The following is a 13,471-nucleotide window of genomic DNA, read 5'->3' as shown; positions in this document are numbered from 1 at the left end:
TTACTGAAACCAGAAGGAAATTTAGGAGACTCATTCCAAGCAAAAGCAACAGAGGAGATTGAGAAAAACTTGGTCTTTTGTTTCTGTTTTTAGACTTGTGAGTCTGATATAGGTTTCAAAGGTTCTGTTTTCAAGAAGAACCTGAAAAATTTCTGCCAAGTGTGCCCTGATGTTTCTTTGTCATGTAGAGATTTGGGGGAAAGTGTATTCTAGCAGAATTCATGTAACTGAAGTTAAAAGTGTCATGGGAAGCTGGCTTACCAGGTCTGAGTTCTGGCCCAACATCTTACTAACTAAAAGGAAATATAACTGTTCTTCTCACTCGCTATCCCTTCCTAGTCTTTTTGGATACTACCAGCTTTATTTACTGGCTGAACATTAATTAGTACTCAAAGAAGTTGTAAAATGAGCATTTCTAGATTACACCTGTGTAGATAAATGAGGTGGAATGGGATAGGACCAATGGCTAGGCAGAAGTACCATTTGAAACTGTATCAAAATTAAATATTTGCTTTTACAATTAATTTCTATCTCTTCACTGCTGTCTTCTTCACCACACTTTAACAGCAGTAAGTTCTAAAAAGCACATGTATGACATTTTACCAGTGTCCTCAACACCTACCAAATGTTCTGATTCATAATAGATGCTTAATATATTTCTTTAGTATATTTCTTTATATATTTCTTTAATATATTTCTTTTATCTTTTAGTGACAGTCATTAAATTAAAAAAAATGGTTTTAGGTCCATCTTGGATCTCAAGAAATGAATATCTTTCATTTTCCCGCTTCCTCCTCAATTACTTTTCTAATTGAAGAGTAAGCAGTATTCTTAGTCAGATTATTATATCCAGGCTGGGTACCGGTCAAAACCCAAGATTATTGGAGCTGTTTTGATTTTTTGGGAGTTTTACTTCCTAGATGTTGTTTAGTTTTGACGTAATCCCATACATGATTCCCTGAATTGTGATAAACAAGAGCTATCACATAGCTACTCTTCTTTTTATTACCTTGAGTTAAATTTTAGAGAACCAGTTTCAAGCATGACAGAAGGCTCTTGAATCTGACTAACTGGAGATTGTTTGTTCTAATAATGAAGAATCTGGTTGTTCTTCTTAACGTTATAGTTTTAGGTGCTATTACTCTTAGATACTGTTTTCTGCCAAACTTTTATAAGGAAGGCAGCTATATCTTAGGGTGTCATAAAATGCTGTGGTTTAAACGTAGCTTCCCTGAGAATTTCAGTTCATCTTAGTACTCCTAAGTAGTGTTGATCAGTAGTTTAATATTGTCACTGAGATACCTCCCAGTTTATGATACCTTTCTTCATTTCCTATGTTTGAGCATATTAATTAAAACCAAGCAATGGCAAAATAAAACCATTATTACTGATACATTACAGTACCAAAGCTTAGTGGATCTACTTACTAAGTCCTAGGACTTAGCAGATTTAACTATAGTCACCGGCAATGTTAAATCAGCTCTGGCTGCCCCTAGAGGGGCAGTTGAAACCTCTTATTTCCTGAGGCCTCTAGCTCCTTATAGGAAAAAGTGATAGAACTGAGCAAAATACACCGATTTTTCTTACATTTACCAGTCAAATGTGACTTCACTCCTTAGGAATTTATAAAAGCTAGAATGTTATAGCAGTGGATCTTCTCAGTGTCGTAGATGGAAACATCAAGAGTGGGGAAGAAGTCCAATACATAATAAAAAGGGACAATCTTTCCAACTTCAAAGAAATTCCATATTTCATCTTCATTTTACAGATTTATTAAGACAAGCTGAGATAGATGGAGTTTATATGGGATCAAAGCGAGAGTCAGTAGTAGAAACTAGATCTCTTGGGTTCCAGTATGCTTTCCATAATTTTCCCTAAACAACAGGATCATAAATTTCAATTTGGAGATCCTAAGCTACTACAGTTAGTCCTTACTTCTGAATAAATACAGTTAGTCTTCTGTGTTCCTAAGGAGTGTGAACAATAGATTTCTGTGGTAAGCAGGTTCTATCCTCAGTAACTTAAGAAATAAACAAATAATCCTTCATTGTACCATAGCTTTGATAGACAATATTTGATGAGACATTTCCAGTATTTTGTACATACCGTTTTAACTATTTAACCACATTTCGGAGTTTAATTGCTGGTTTAACTTCAATTAGTGTATAATTAAAACTAAAAATTCTTATCTTTGTTTCAGTTGGACTTTAAACCAAACTTTCTTTTTATAATTATAAGCCCTTTATGGTAGAACAATTTTTATTTCTTTGGATATATATACAATCATGGGATTGCTGGGTCAAATGATAATTCTGCATTGAGTTCTTTGAGAAATCTCCAAACTACTTTCCACAATAGCTAACTAATTTACATTCCCATTAGCAGTGTATAAGCATTCTCTTTTCTCCCCAGTGTCACCAGCATCTGTTATTTTTTTACTTTTTAATAATGGCCATTCTGACTCGTGTGAGATCCTAAATACTGAGTACATATGGACACACAAATAAAAACAACAGACACCAGAGTGTACTTAAGGGTGGAGGGAGGGAGGAGGGTAAGGATTGAAAAACTACCTGTCAGGAACTATGCTTATTACCTGGTTGGCGAAATAATCTGTACACCAAACCCCCATGACATGCAATTTACCTTTGTAGCAAACTTGCACATGCACCCCTGAACATAAAAATTATAAGCATTTTGATTTTTCTATTACTAATTTTTATAAATATAGACAAAAATGCAGTGAAGTAAAAATGCATAAACATATATGTAGAATGGATACTCATACAATGTTTGAAATTTGAAATTACCTTACATGGGAAGGTTAGTATATGTCCTTAGAGTTTTAGAAAATAATGCTGTAATAAAAAGGTCAGAACTCTATGTTTTAAATGACAAATATCCCAAAATATGTTTCCTTTAAAGACATGGACATTAGGGTTAGAATTGCCATTTTGAAATAAAATGTTAAATAAATAAATGAAGCAGCACAATAAAAGAAATATTAAATATCAGAAATGAGTATTTAATATTTCTCTGAAATATTAAATTGGTCACGGAAGTGTAAAGCACAAATCAGAATTCAGATAGAATTGAAGGTGAATTATTTTTACTTCTATCTAAGAGCTATGCTGTCAAAATGTTAGCCTCTGGCCATATGGTGACTATTGAGCAATTGAAATGTGGCTAGTCTGAATTGAAATGTGCTATAAATATAAAATACACAACCAGATTTTGAAAACATGAAATACATACAATATTACAAATAGCTGGGCGTGGTGGCTTACGCCTGTAATCCCAGCACTTTGGGAAGCCAAGGCAGGCAGATCACGAGGTCAGGAGATCGAGACCATCCTGGCTAACACGGTGAAACCCCGTCTCTACTGAAAATACAAAAAAAAAAATTAGCCGGGCATGGCGGCAGGCACCTGTAGTCCCAGCTACTCGGGAGGCTGAGGCAGGAGAATGGTGTGAACCTGGGAGGTGGAGCTTGCAGTGAGCCGAGATCGCACCACTGTACTCCGGCCTGGGCAACAGAGCGAGACTCCGTCTCAAAAAAAAAAATAATTATTACTAATAAATTTTTATGTTGAAGTGATAATCATTTGGATATGTTTCATTAAATAAAATATATTATTAAAGTTAATTTATCCAGTTTCTTTTTGTGTTTAAATATGGCTACTAGAAAATTTAAAATTATGTATGTGGCTCCCATTTTATTTCTGTTGGACAACACCGATCTGTATTAGTCAAATTATATAGATTCGAATGACCAGAAGGTGAAAGGATATTTTTAAGTATTAGATTATGGTGAATTTCTTAGATCAGATGATATTCATCTGTTGCTTAAGACAGGGGTCCCCAATCCCCCGGGCCACAGACCTTACAGGTCCCTGGCCTGTTAGGAACCTGGTCACACAGCAGGAGGTGAGCAGTGGGTGAGCTCTGCATCCTGTCAGATGAGCAGCAGTCTTAGATTCTCATAGTGGTGCTATTGTGAACTGTGCATGCAAGGGATCTAGATTATGCACTCCTTATGAGACTAATGCCTGACGATCTGAGGTTTCATCCTGGAACTCCCACACACACCTGCCTTTGTCCATGAAAAAATTGTCTTCCATGAAACGTGTCCCTGGTGCCAAAAAAGTTCGGGACCACTGGCTTAAGATATACAGTTGAAACACCTGAAATAATATTTGTAACTTTTAAATAAACTCATCAAGACAGAAGGAAGAGTTACAAACAAAATAATTTTTTAAGTTAATGTCATTATGAAAGGAAGTAGGAAAGGCAAGTGCTGTATATTATTAATCCTTTCAAGAGGATCTTAAGGATAGGATCAGAAGTTATTAGAGCATTTATAATAGTGTAAATAGTTATAATAGTTTAAAAAACATTTAAAAAGTATCTAAACCAGTGGTTTTTGGTCTCAGGACACCTTTACATTCTTTTTTTTTCCCTCCATATTTTATTAAACTATTTGGAAATGAAAAATTTAAATTATTATAAAAAACATAGAATTATCCATTACAAAAAAAGTCATTCAAAGTAATGAATAATCAAGTAACTTCATGTAAATGCCATTTTTATGAAACAAAATTGTTTAATTACTAACAATTCATTTGTAATTAAAATTAATATGTTAGAAGATTTGAGATTTATTTTTTAATTAGGTTGAACAATGTCCTTCAATTATGTTTCACTGAATAATTAGTATTCTTAGCAAGTGTTTTAACCACCCAATGGGTTTACTTTGCCTGCCTTTACCTCCTTAAGCTTTTTGGTGTACTTAATTTTTATATTTGGATTGTATTTATCAAAATGTATCATATTAGAAATTAAGAAATTTTTAAAATATTCATTTTAAAATAATAACCTGTTGTTAACATTAGTAATATTTTCTAATGAAAATTGGGACATTTTGCAGAGTAAAAAAAAAAGTAGGAGGAATGTCATTGTTTTACATTTTTGCGGATCTAATGTCTGCATTAATATAGTTGAATCCTTATATCTGCTTCTGCATTCAATCTCTTGCAATATGATACTGTAGTTGAAATATATTCAGATTCCTATAGATATATAATTGGAAAGAAAGGGATACTTAATTAACATTTGCAGTTAATGGTGAGTTTTTTCCTTTGATATTACACCAAAATTTGACGTGCCCATTTCTTAAATATTAGTTGCAATGTAAACTTTTCATGCTCTGTTACTTTAAAATCAGTTCGTTTTTGAGACACTTTGAATGGATGTTTTTACCCATGATGTTAACTTGGAAATATTGCTTCTCTGAGTTATGCAGACTTTCCAAATGCTAATCTATTTCATTATTCAATATAAACCAATACACACATAAGCATTTGTTAATATACCACTAATCTCACCAGAAAAGCGTTTAAGGATTGGCAGGCTATTATCCTCATGGTGATAAATATGAGTTCTTCAAAATTCTAAGTTTTGTTCAAAAGCTGAAATTTTATCATTGGCAACAAATACTTTTGGGTGTTCTCCTTGAAGTAACAGACTTCGGTCATTTACTTTGGAAAAATGTTTGCCAAATCTCAATTCAGAATAACCATAGTTTGTCAGCTGTTGTTCCAGGTAAAAATGATGTTCCATGAAAAAATGGCCATTTCAGTGTTTGCAACTCAAACGATTCCCAAGTGCTTTTCCTTGAGACAACCATGGTACTTTAGTATGCAGTAGAAGTGCTTTATGTGTACTTCCTATTTAGTCATGCAGAATACTAAAAAGACATATACTCAAGAGTCAGGATTTAATAAAATTAATCATTTTGACTTCTTTCTCAAGGACATTTTAAGGTGAAACTAGCCTTTTCTTTACAGTGAGTACGTGGCAGTGAAGAATGTAGCAACTTCAAGTAATTACTAGTATCTGGTGCTATTATTTGCAGTAATTTATGCTATCACTCCAGCAGTTTTACCTACTTTTCCTTTTGTACCATCCATACAAATTTAAAACTAGGGAGAAAGCAATTTACATCCTAGTATTACTATGAAAATAGTTTTAAGCCTATGGACCCCCTGAAGGTGTCTCCCAGCACCCCCGCTCCCCAACCCAATAGGGTTCTGCATATCATACTTTGAGAGTGGCTAAAGCAGAGATTGTGTGTATATGCCACTCACACAGTAACAGCACTAATTCTTAGAAAATTACAGAATAGTAGATAGGTCAAGAACTGTGAAGGTTCTGAGATTTTACCCCATTAACAGGCTAACAAGTTAACCTGCCAGTTTAATGGATGCTGGTAGGAGACAGGAAATTACTGGATTGGAGACTTTATTAGTTTGCACAGTAAACAGCATAAGCATTAGCATATTTATGCCAATTTCTCAAGTCTAAAATTCCCATTGGGCAAAACAGATGGGTCCAGATGGATTCCCACCTACATCAATAGGCTGTATTACAGGAGAGTAAACTTGAGCTTAGGGAACTTGAATCTGCTATAATGATCAGTTAGCATGTCTAACTGCTTATTGTCATAAACGTTTTGCCCATAGTATTGGAGGGAGGCACTCTATCTTCTAAGGCTATTCATTATGCAAACATCCCTGTGTGAACAAAGTTCTTTGAAAAGGAATTTGGAGGAAAGAGACTTTATTCCAGTGAACAGTTTGCAGACTGAGGAGATGTAGCCTTAGGCAGCCGTCAGTGTAAAATGAAGGTGCGTTCTAGAGAACAAAGAGAGGGTTCAGGGTTTTTTTTGTTTTTTTTTGTTTGTTTGTTTGAGACAAAGTCTCACTCTGTCCCCCGGGCTGGAGCGCATTGGCATGATCTCGGCTTACTGCAACCTTTGCCTCCCGGGTTCAAGTGATTCTCTTGCCTCCGACTCCTGTGTAGCTGAGATTACAGGCTCCTGCCATTACGCCCAGCTAATTTTTTGTATTTTTAGTAGGGACAAGGTTTCACCATGTTGGCCAGGCTGGTCCCAAACTCTTGACCTCGTGATTCACCCACCTTGGCCTCCCAAAGTGTTGGGATTACCCGCGTAAGCCACCGCACCTGGCCACGTTCAGGTTTTATAGCAACAGTTCCTGCCCCGGTTCCCAAGCAGATCTGTTTATGCAAATAAATGAATGACAGCTTAGTTCTGATCGGTCAGCACAGCTGAGCCCCTTGGTCACTATAGTTGAGCCATGATTGATTGATTTACTTTGGAAGAATGTTTGCCAGATACCCAATTCTGAATAACCATAGTTTGAGCTGAATAACCACAGCTGAGCCCTGATTGACTGGGGCAGGTGAGCTCTGATTGGTTGGTTTTCAAGCCTAAAACCAGAAGTCTCTGTCAAATGTTTCTTTCAGATGGTGAGTGATGGGTAAGGGGATTCTGGCTGCTGTTTATTTTGGCACCAACAATAGGAACTGGTTTGGCTTGGCTGTAGAAAAGGAGGTCGTGTCATACTTTTACAACAGCTTTCTGAGAACACAATAGGTGACCACTTCCTCACCCAGCCATGGCTGCCTGCTTCTGTTTTAACTTTGAGCACTTCAGCCATGGGAGTCCATTTTGTCTGTCCACTGGGGGCATTAACATTTGGAAAGGTATTAGAAAGTAAAGAGCAGTCAGTATCTCTGCTTTTAAAACATACAGAAGTTAAAGAGAAATGCAGAATTAACTTACAACAATACGAAGTAAAACCACGTATAAAGGTATTTAAATTTTCTTGGTAGATTCCTTTAGCCCATAGAGAGTAGCTGAAGTGAGTAGTCTATTTTCTTGCCCTTGTAGTTTGATAACTAAAAGAAGTTTTTTTTTTGTTGCAACAGTAATTGCTGTTCATAACACCATCTAATGCAGTGCTCCATACCTGTGTGTGTATGTGTACTAGTATAGATGTGTATGTATAGGTATATATTATACTTCTTTATGGTATGTACTAGCCCTTACTAGTACATAGTGAGGCCGTATGAGTCCTGAGGGCCTGTGAGTCCTACTTGAAGAAAATTTACATTTAGAAAAATAATTAAACCGGGCAAATTATGTTGGTATGAAGGCATCATTTTAATAAAATTTAAGTAGAAGTCTTTTATAAAAAATATACATTGCTTAAATAGCATTAATGTAAATTAAACAATGAATGTTTTTTGTTTTATATTTTCTAGATCTCATCTCTTAACTACTTATGTCTCCTTACACCTTTTTCCTCTTGCCCAAGAAAGCAGTCCTAAATGTCTAATATTTCATTGTTAATATTTATTACTTATATGTTTAACAGCCCTTATCACATTTACCTCTTAATAATAGGTTAATTTCATGTTCTTGAACTCCGTGAATGGAATCATACTCTTGGGTATTCTTTTGTGACTTTTTTTCTTCAAGTTTGTGAGAGTCAACCACATTGTCATGTATAGCTGAGTTTCATTCGTTTTGACTCTTACATAGTTTTCATCATGTATATATATGTAATTTATTCATTCTAGTGTGGATTTTTAATTTTCTTGATCTAGCAGTGCTAATGTTAACATTTTTGAAACTTTCACCTTGTAGTCCTTGTGTAATTTTTATGTCTATAACAATACTGTAGGTTCAATTTGTAGCCTACTGTTTTAAAAATTAATATTGCCACAAGCATTTTATACTAATATATTGCATGCTGTCATATAAGCTTATACTACAATTTAATCAGTTATCTAATGAATTTGTTTTCCCTATATTTTTAAAAATTTTAAATATAATCATTTAAAATACCCTCCTGCATGTATTTTTTTCATTATCTTAGAGTCTTGGCCTTGGATTAAAGTGCTCTCCAAATATTGCAGAAGTTACCTGTCACCACTTTTAATGTAACCATGCCAACATTGAGCAAATAAATGTATATAGTGCTTACATCCAATTTTGGAGACCTATTGGTAATCAAGACAGTCTCTACTTTTAAAACATACAGTCATGTGGGGAAAAAGCATGTAAATAAATATTTATAACAATAATTATATGTAGGAAAGTGAGGAAAGAGAGTTGTATCAAACAAATATTGCAATTTATGTGATATCCCAGAGATGATGGTTCTTTTGAGATTCAGAATCAGCACAAATTTGGCATTGCCAGAGTGTAGAGTCTCAAAGAGACGTGTGTGTGTGTGTGTATGCATAGCAATACTACTTAATACTATTTCCATCTTAATGGTTATGAATTGATATCTGAGATATGTGAATTATACATTGAGTTTCTTTGGCTCATATTGCAGTTGATTTCTGTATGCTTGTTTTAAATTCTGTTTGCTCCTGTTGTACCCATTATCTATTTTTAGCTTTTTGACTAGCATATGGGCCAGGTGCAGTGGCTTATGCAGATAATCCCAGACTTTAGGGAGCCAAGGCTGGAGGATCACTTGAGGCCAGGACCAGCCTAGGCAACATAGCGAGACTCCACCCCCACCTCTTGTCTATGAAAAAAAATGTGTCAGGTGTGGTGGTGCACACATCTAGTCCTAGCTACTCAGGGGCCTGAGGCCCGAAGATCTCTTGAGCCCAGGAGTTGAAAGTTCCAGTGAGCTATAATGGTGCCTGCACTCCAGCCTAGGCAACCTGCAACAGAGTGAGACCTTCTCTCGAATAAAAGAAAAAAATAGCATATGATTTGATTTTGGGTCATAATTGTTGTAGACATTTCCCTTTGGCTGTTTTTGGTTAATATTGCTTATTTTTTCTCACTTTAATGACAGCCTTAAGTGTTTATGTATTTGAGTAATGTTTATATATTTGCCTTCTTGCACTTAGAAGATTATTGCCCTCTTAAAAATCTGATAAATATTCATACTGTTTTTTGATATTTTTATTGTGTCCTAATCTTCTGTGTGACTCTTTGAGGTTTACTTTTAGTATATGGAAAAATCTTTTGAATAGTAAGCTGTTAAAAGTATGAATTAGCAAGTACTTGATTTGCCCAGAAGAAACTTATTAAATAAGGCAAATTTGTGTTGCCCCTGTTTTTGAGAAAGTGAAACTTATCATGAAAATCTTTAAAAAACAGATGGTAATATTTAGTTTATAGCAAAACAGAAATTAAAGCACATTATGCTTTAATTAAAGTACTACCACCAAATCAGTGAGAAGATACTTTCTTCTGGAAGAGAGTTAGCAACAGCCAGGGCATTATTCAGGCAGCTGTCAACCATCTTCCCAGTACTCAACCTGCCTTTCCAGCTCCTCATTAATAGACAGTGAAGTGGAGGACGTTTATTGCCTGATTAACCAGATAATCCCATAGACACACCTCTAACCTTGTTAATCTGTAAGGCTCTCATTTTTCTCCTCCAGGGAGCCCTTTCTCTGTCAGCATTCCATCTTCTTCTCCAGAATGACAGTGGATCTGAGATTTTTAGCCTACTTGCAAGCTAACAAGTTAGCCTATCACAGTTTCATAGATGCTGGTAAAAAGACGTGAGACTCCAGTGTCAGACACAAAGGATAGTTATTACTGACAGCAATAGCATTAACCCAGAGTATCAGCATTTGGACCAGTTCCCTGATCCTCAATTTCCACGGGGAAATATGGAGATGGCCAGTAAGCCTTCCTGTACTTTGCTTAGAAGAGACATTATTCTACCAGACTTTAAACAAATCTGCCTTTTGCTTTGGAAAGAGATACTGTATCTTCCTAGGTTATTTGCGTTATTTGCTTTACAAACATCCTTGAAATAGTAGTCCAGAATTAAGGACTTATATTTAGTGCCTCTGCTTCAAAGATATGCAGAAAATGCGAGTATTTAGGATAATTGTCTCCCAGCAGCTTAAAGTTCAGGAGTTCAGGTATCACAGTAATGCTGACCTCATAATACGAGTGTGGTTTTATTGGAGACATTTTAGTTTCTTTCAGGATTGTGAGAGTATAATGAATGTTGTTAATTATTGGGTGCCAATTATTATTACCTGTGATGGACTTGTTTGCGGAAGTCTTCAGTTCCTTTTTTGCCTTTCATTCTCCTCTGAAAAGATATAATTTTAGTTGCAAATCTTATATTTTTTTATTCTTAAAATTCTATACAGTGTCAAGCCTTCAGTGCAGTAGAATTCAGTCCTTTCCTTGGGATAGTAATGAAATGCTTAACTGATACTTTTTTTTTCTTAGAATCTGTGTTCATATATACTGATCCTTTCTCCAGGAACATACTCTTCCTAGAAGCTGTTGTTTTAGCTAGGATATTTAATTATTTTCCTTCTAGAATCTTAAAGGACAAAACCATTTTTAGCAGCTATCATAAATTACTATTCCAGTTGGAAGAATTTTTATCAAATATAGCTTTTCTTTCTTCACCAACCTTTTCCTAGGGAGACTGCCCCTCACGCACTAGATGAGATGAAGTCTATGTTCCTGGCTGGAGGAATTGATAGATAGTTGATAATAAATGCAGTTTGTTTATTATTATTATCATTTGCTATACATTTTGTGGGTTTGACAGTAATATAAATAATAAACCTGACACATGAATACAATGACCTGATTTGTGACAAGGGTGACATAGCAGTGCAGTGGGAAAAGGATGGTCTTTTCAACAAATGGCACTGGGTCTGTTAGATATCTGTAAGAAAAAAAATTATTTTGACTTTTACATCACACCATATGCAAAAGTCAGTTACAGATGGGCTGCATATGAAATAATAAACTATGATGATAAACATGAAATAAACTAATAAAGCTTTTAGAGGGAAACACAAAGTCATCTTTGTGGCCTTGGATTAGGCAAAGATTACTTGACCTAGGACATGTAAAAACACTAACTCCGAAAAAAGAAAGTGATCAAAATTAACATCTATTTTTCAAAAATGTGTCATTATGATAGTAAAACAGAAACCTACAGAGAGGGAAATGAATTTGTAATACATGTGTTTGACAAATGATTCATTATCTGCAAGACTCAGTGGGCCAGGTACCTGTTTTTATAAAGTTTTATTAGAACTCAGTCATAGACATGTATTTATATGCTGTCTATGGCTGCTTACAAACTACAACAACAGAGTTTAATAATTTTAACAAAGACTGTATGGCCTTTAGGCCTGAAATATTTACTGTCTGACCCCTTAAGTTTGCTGATTCCTTCTTTAGACAGTACTATACTGGCTTGATTACTGTCACGTTACAGGGAGTTTCCATTCAGATGGTGTTAGTCTTGATTTTTTTTCCTAAATAGGTTTGGTTCTTGTAAAAACTTTACAATCAGCTTTTTAATTTGCACAAAAATGGCTATGGGGCTTTTAATTGGAATTGTGTTGGATCTGCAGGTCAACTTGAGGAGAATTGATACTTTAATGATATTGAATCTTCTGATCCATAAACATTGTCTCTTCATTTATTTAGGTTTTCCTTAATGTGTCCTAGCAGCCTTTTGAAGTTTTCAGTGTTATATTTAATCCCAATACTTTGTATTTTGGGATTCTAATATAATTAGTATTTTTTTAATTCCCAATTTATTTTGTGTATTATGTAGCAACAGTGTTACTTGACTTTATATCGTAACTTCGATAAATTATCTTTTTCCAGTCACTTTATTGTAGATACGCCAAGATTTCAATGTACAGGGTAGTATCTGTGAATGAAGAGATTAACTTCTTCTTTTCCAATCTGCATACCTTTTGTTTCTTTTTCTTACCTTATTGTACTAGCTAGGATATTAGATGCAATGCAGATATCAGTGATGAGAATAGGAATTCTTGTCCTGTTCCTAATCTTAGGAAGAAAGATTGAGTGGTTTACCATTAAATATGACATTAGTTCTAGAGTTTTTATTTAAGTAGAAGTCATGTTTAGTCTTAGTTTGCTGAGTTTTTTTTTTTTTTTTATCATGAAGAGGTGTTGAATTTTTAAGTGCTTAGTTATGGTGTCTCTTTAATCTCCTGTAATTTGGAATAGCAAGTTAACCAACATTTTTAGCTTTATTTTGTACCTTTTTTATAGATGATCTTTTAATTGGATTGTATATCCTCATCAGGTTCAGACGTTGCATTTTTTTTTTTGCCAGGAATACTACATAAAAGATGTTTCCCTTGCAGTGTATCACATTAAGAGGAACTTGGTGTCATTTTTTCCTGTTCTTGTGGTGCGATATTTCATTATGTGATGTCTACCAGGTTTCTGTAATCTAAAGTTATCTTTCATTTTGAATTAATAAGTACTTTGTGTGAAGATCAAAGTAATCTTTTTAAAGGATTTAGTAGATTATGTCATTTCTCTATTCCTGTTCTCCCTGTAGCAGGCTTCCTATGTGTTACATTTAGAATAATTTTCAGTGTCCTTACCATGGTCTACAAAGAACCTTCCAAGTTTCTGCAACTCATTATGTGTGATACTTGTTTAATTGAGACTCAACACATGCACACACACATCCGATGCAAAAGTTTCACAAAACAGTACTATCCTTATTGTATGAGATGTACTCTAATATTCTTCTGTGGTATTTTAATGAAATAAGATAGAAAATCCTGTTCTTGATTTTCTAACTTGATTTTGCTA

The 13,471-nt window shown here is 34.7% G+C and overlaps 1 protein-coding gene across 2 annotated transcripts in view; it reads left to right on the top strand.

The window, feature by feature from the left end:
- Window positions 1-13,471, top strand: part of NUDCD1 (NudC domain containing 1) — an 87,804-nt gene that overhangs the window by 60,365 nt on the left and 13,968 nt on the right. The window lies entirely within an intron of this gene.

Source organism: Hylobates moloch, unplaced genomic scaffold, assembly GCF_009828535.3.
Source record: "Hylobates moloch isolate HMO894 unplaced genomic scaffold, HMol_V3 SCAFFOLD_9, whole genome shotgun sequence".
NCBI classification, from domain to species: domain Eukaryota; kingdom Metazoa; phylum Chordata; class Mammalia; order Primates; family Hylobatidae; genus Hylobates; species Hylobates moloch.
The sequence above is the reverse complement of the archived record's forward strand: the minus strand, read 5'-3'. Positions and strand labels throughout refer to the sequence as shown.